This window comes from Limulus polyphemus, unplaced genomic scaffold (assembly GCF_000517525.1).
Source record: "Limulus polyphemus unplaced genomic scaffold, Limulus_polyphemus-2.1.2 Scaffold22, whole genome shotgun sequence".
In the NCBI taxonomy this organism is placed as follows: domain Eukaryota; kingdom Metazoa; phylum Arthropoda; class Merostomata; order Xiphosura; family Limulidae; genus Limulus; species Limulus polyphemus.
This window is the reverse complement of record NW_013665632.1, coordinates 380,854-387,146: the sequence shown is the minus strand read 5'-3', so window position 1 is coordinate 387,146 and position 6,293 is coordinate 380,854. Positions and strand designations below refer to the sequence as shown.

General features: G+C 32.8%; 1 long non-coding RNA gene across 1 annotated transcript in view; it reads left to right on the top strand.

The window, feature by feature from the left end:
* The first annotated feature begins 229 nt into the window (after window positions 1–229).
* The window catches only part of LOC106458427, an 18,664-nt gene continuing 12,600 nt past the window's right edge, over window positions 230–6,293 (top strand). The window contains exon 1 of the long non-coding RNA XR_001290776.1: window positions 230–544. This is a non-coding gene — a long non-coding RNA (uncharacterized LOC106458427). The remainder of the gene's footprint in view (window positions 545–6,293) is intronic.

The window sequence follows — 6,293 nt, the reverse complement described above, 5'->3', positions numbered from 1 at the left end:
AGTTTACTGGGCTCTCTGGACGCCAGAACTTGTCTTACCGGTCTTTACAATTTTTTTAAAAAATAATATGAAAGATAAAAGGGGGGGGATATCTAAGAAGTTATGATTACCAGTACAACTGAATCACAAAAGTATACTACATTGGCATTCGTCCTAACTGAAAGGTTTATTGATTCACCTTCAATTGCACAACTCATAAAGGGGTGATAGAAACTGGTTTTATCAAGAGACACGTCACATAGCTAGAAGGGAAACGAAGTAGCGTCGTTACGTAGTTTAGCTGCTGTGTATGATATGAACCACTAGATGACAGTCCGTAAATTTCTTCTGCTTTACCTCTGTTTGGTATAACACTGTAGCGAGACGTTGGGGTTTTCCCAGTTGACGAAGTTATAACTTATAAGCAGTGTTTTTCGGTTGAAACACGAGTTAAGATATAAGCTTACGAAGCTAAAGCCTTTTTAGCCTGCTCTACCTATTACAGTCATGAACTACAAATTGTGTATTCTGTTACTTTTCGTATTCTCCATGTCCATCTTAACAGGTAAGAACCGCTTAAAAGTTCATTCATAAATCATAATGTGAAGATTAATACTGTATTCGGGATTGGTGACGTCGTAGGTCTGAGGTCTCTAGCTTTTCTGATATTTCGTAAGTTTGATAATGGAGACAAACCCATCTGATTGTTCTTTACTGATTCATTCAGAAGTAATATGTATGATAATTGTTTTCCACTATGATGATATTTCGTATGTGTTATAAATTTCTTAAAACGGTTTTATATACATAAAAAAAGTATCGAGTACTATATCGACAACGTGTTCCGAGTGTAATTTCCTTTACTATCGTGACAAAAATTGGCGACCAGTTGAGAGACTTAAGTTTTAAAAAATCTCTTTCTTCATATTATCGGTAAATTTTGAAAAACTTTGGTCTGAAAATGTTATAATCGCAGTGTTAGAAACAGTGAAAACAACATTAGCCCATTAAACTGGCCTAGAGTTATTTACATTAAAACTAGTTCAGCCAAATTAAATTTTAAATTTAATACCGGTTTTAACACATGAAGTCATAATCTGAAAAAAAGGGGTGATGGGGTAACTAATGACTTTTATTAGCGTTGCAGTTAAAACAATTACTTAACATGCATAATTAAATCAGAAATTATTAATAAGAAAAATTATCTATTAACTAACTATTACCTGACATAACATAATGTTCAAGACAAGCTGCGCCACTGATGTGATATATAATAATATTAATAAACATTATTCCAGGGGGAATAATAAATATGTCGGCTGTATATCACGTGTTATATCTCGACCAAATCAATCATTTCTTCTTCTTCTTTGATTCCGGTTGAATAGAATGTCAAAGTATATCGGAAACCCAAAATTATAAAAAAGAGGCTTTTAGTGTGTTCAAAGTTATGTTGGAATATTCCCATAATGCACAACGCGCCATGGCCCGGATGATGTGTACACTGAACAAAAAAAATTGTCTGTATACTATTTAAAAACCACACGATCTATCATTTCTACGAGCATGTATGCATGAGTTAACCATAAACTATTCATTTAGGCAACCTAGTCAACTACGAAATCTTAATACCAGCAATAACAAATTTGACAAAATTATGGGTTAATAAAAACTAGCTTGGTTAACTTTTTTGTTAGGACTTAATTTCTTTCTCGAAGAGGTTGTATTATTATTATTATTAATCGCTCACTGTTAAGGTTGGATTGGCCCTTTATTTATGCATTTCAGTCAAAACAAGTTAAACAATACAAGTCACTGTTACAATTATAACCCCCCCCCCAAAAAAAAAGGTGATTTTATTGCGTTTAAGATTTTTTGTATTGAGAATACAAACAAATACAGTACTTCCGACTTCCCGAATTTTTATCATTAAAGTAATTCAACATCGAAATATTCGGCCCATTAATATCGTAGTTTAAAAAAAAACAAAAAAAACATGTATCACAGACCGGCTCTTACGGTTATAATTTAAAAGTCCGAAGGTTAGCGTGAAACTGAAACGACCACTTATCACAAGAGTTTTTGTTTCGAAATAAATGTCTATAATTTTTTCTTTGTGTGACTACTAGTACTAGCATAGCTACCCGCCGTAGACTCTAAATCACACTTGGCTATAAATGAGATTGAGTGGTTTTCAGTTGAAACTACTGATCTGATGTTACACCCTCTTTTCACATATATGCCAACGACTACGTAATATCATGTTGCGAGCCTCTAAAGGTCTTGTGTACTAATCAGTCTCGGCTTCAGAATTTCTTAACCGAATTTATTGACGCGAGTGCTTCTACGAAATTTGAAGCTTATATATATATAAGGGAAACACCTAGCACAAATCATACTTGGGTTAGGAAATTAAACCTGTTTGACTTATCCTCGAGATCGCATACCTTATTAGATGTGTTCTGGGACAGTTCACTACTTAACATCTCTATGCCTTGTGACTTCAGTTAGTTTTCCAAATTAATTTCAGGCTGATCAAGTTATCTTATCTAACAGTTGGCAATCAGTGTTCAGGGTAACAACGTACAAAATGTTTCATATCTGACTTTTTATGGTCAAAAAAGTTACGCTATATCTTTGTGTTCGTCAAGTAATAAACTGTTCAACTAGATCCCGACTAAAATGGGAAAACTAGACGATAATCACAGGTGTGTTCCAGTACACTTGGTCTATTCGCATACTTTAAATCTAAATGTTTCCATTTTTTCTTCAAGCGAGTTAACAGTTTTATTTTCGTTAAGCCAATATAACAATGCTGATGCCAAGGAAGATAAACAAAGTTTGATTATTTCAGTGAAGAAATACGACCCTTCAAAAAAAAAAACAATTATGTAAACGACAGTTATGTGTAAGTACATCTCGACTGTATTTGAGGATATACCCTACGCAATACAAGTTCCATAATTTTGTTACAACAGCGGAAGTCACGTGACGCTGCTGGCGCATGCGTGACTGAGTTTCTCGAATTATCGGGGAAGTCCTCGAATTTTCGAGATATATAAGGTATATATTATATATTCGTTGGTATATAAGCCTGGCAGAGAAAATGAGCAACAATGAATGAATGATAAAGCAACGGTAGTTACTTTGAGTTCCGGGTAATTTACGATTCTGTTTCGAGCTAGTGTGTGTTTTGCACTCGTAGAGAGCAAAATTATCGAGATTGTGAATAGCTGTGATTTATAGCGTGTATTATAAAGTTGTCAAGTTTAAAGTGACGAGAAACTACTGAATGTGGAATTATCGTGTACTAAAGTTTGTATCGAGAAAGAATAAACTGGTTTAATCAAGAAAGGGCTTGTATCGCTGAAGATCTTAGGAAATTAACAAACGAGCAGATACTCGACAATTTATTTTAGATATTCAGTGGGTGTTTACAAATAGATGTAAAAGTTATAAATTGACGAATATTTATGTATTTCATAATTTATGTGTTCCAACATTGGGTGTATTCTTTTGGATTGTTTGGTAAAATTAATATGAAGTTTAATCCACGTAATGATAAATTAATTTATTCATTCCCGAACGTTTGCACCAGACTACATTTGAATAGAAATACCGAAACTAATGTATGCCTAACTTACTTAAAAACATTCTTGTAATTTCCTCACTAATCGTTGTCAACAAACATGCTGACTTGTTCACTGGATAGCTTACTAGATGAATCACAAACGAACAAACTCTCGCTGTCTAACTCATTAACTAGTACTGAACTGAATAGCTGATTATCTAATTTAAGCCACCCAATCTAGCATTTTTACGTATTACAGGATTTTACAGAGGACTAAACTTTCATGAAATTTCTAGTATTCAACAATCATTACTCTTGCAAAAAATACTCCTCAATAGATCAAAGACATTAAAATAAAATAAAAAACAATATAACTCACTACACTGCTCTCTTCCTGAATTATGAAGTTCTTGAACAATCCTAATACAAAAACAGTACACTAATCTTATAATTCCATAATGAGCAATAAATTCATTATTTATAATTAACAAAATTAACATTCCCAATAATGCTTTACAGTCACAATGTTATTAAAGGTGTTAAACAAAGCGCAAGAAACATATTGCGATTAGTAAAACAAAATATCTAACTACCTTTACTGTATCTGAACTGTCCATTCATCAAGTCTTTTTGGTAGTTTTCCGAGGCTCGTGGTATGCAGATGAGATGACACTTGTCTCTTATCGTCACTACGGGAGATTTCCCCAATTAGTTAGTCAAGTGAATCTATTGGCAGCTCTATCCTTAATGATTCTCTGGAGGTAATTTCAACAGGAACTCTGTGCACTTTCTTTAGTGAGTTTACTCTCTACTGGCAAATTCTTTTCTGAAGTTACCTACTCCTCGTTCTTTTGCCCACATACTTCGAAAGATGATCATGTTGGATGACCTTTTGCATTCTGTACACCACATTATTGTTGTTGTTTTTTCAGTTAAACATATTGTCCCTCCTAATACTTGTAGTGTGGATTGTACAACCATGCTGTGTCACCTGAATGAAATCCAGTTTTACCAGAATTAACTTCATACTGACTTTTCATTTTACCACTAAATGACCTTAAATATTTCTCGGGTAAATTCATATATGTCATTATTTGTGTCTTCCTTAGTATTTCTGCATATTATATAATACTCTGCTGAGTAACTATCTTCCAGATGTGTGTGTAAAAGTTTTCTCTTAAACATCAGTGATATGTTGTGTTGCCTATAGCTTCATGTACAATAATTTGATTTTTTTTTTCTAATTGTGCCTAACACGTCATTTGATCAAAACCACTCTTACGGTATAAGTTATAATGACTCGTTAATTTTAACCCTGTGTTGAATAAATAAAATTTCGTATATCGTGTAGTACAACGGAAAACTGTTTTGAAGATACAGAGTAATATACAAGGAGATAAACCAGAACTTTCATGAAAATATAACGGTGTTAAATAAATAAAATCATGCAAAACATGGTGTGTCTAACACTACCACATCTACTTTAATTAACTAAACCGTATAACAGACACATGGAGCTAGCTACAGAAAATAACAAATAACGTTACATATTTTGTAAAAAACAAAAAACAATAAGTCTCTAGAGCAGCGTTTCTCAAACTGGAGTCTGCGAGTCATGTCCGAAATTTTCTAAAAATATTTAAAAACTATGATTTTATAAAAAAAATAAAAAATATTTTTCGTAAAATGAAATTTATATGAATGAAAATATTTAATTTTGGAATACAGCTTTTCATGCACACGGAATCTTTTCCTTGAAAAACAAAACAACATCGACAGTTTTGGGGATCTGCGAAAAAATTTTGCATTAAAAGGTGCCCTCGGGTTATTAAAGTTTGAGAACCGCTGCTCCAGAAAGTTCAATGGGAAAAATAATAAAATTTAGAAAGAAAAGTCACAACATCTGTTAAGTTTGGCAAAGAAAATAATTATCAAAAACTAATGTGACCAAACTAGAACATAATGTCATACCATATCCAGAATTGTTACTCATAAGTAATATTATCTATATACAGTAAGCACTTCAGCTAACAGGAGATAAAAACAAAGGTGTTCAATATATTAAAGCAGTTGATTATTACCCTAAACAATATAAGGAATTCAAGTGAAGATGTGTGAAAGTTCTTAAAAGGTCATGATACTCTGTAAAACCTGAGCCTATAATTCAAGGAAATATATATTTAAAATGTGCAATGACCAAAATTCATGTGAATAGCAAACGCGCTATGGGAAGACAAGCATTACTTTTGTTTAAATAATGCCATGTTTTCTCAGTTTGTAACAATTTCTTCAATGTTTTAGCATCAACAACCTCTTAAATGTACAGAACTTTCTTGAATGAAGAAAAATTTTTAGTATTGAATAAATATTGTTTCATTTTCTCATATATTGTCTTCAGTTTCTTTCGTTCTCAAAACACGGTCAGAGAATCTAGATTTGCTCCATAATATATTTTCTCTTTCACTTTATGTTATTCTGCGGAGCCTACTTTCTTATTCTTGGCTAACGTCAGAACACCTAAGAATACCACATAATTCACGAAGCTTAATTCAGATGTTATCAAAGTATAATTTCCAGTTTCATCATGTCTTTTTTTGTTGTTGTTGTTGAATAAATTACTCCACATAGATTCTTCTTCTAAACTGTGTTCTGATGCCAGCCCTAACATAGTGTGTTTCAAGTTACAACAATTCATAGGTTATAAACCATAATACTGTTGCGTCAGCGAGTCACATGACCACGT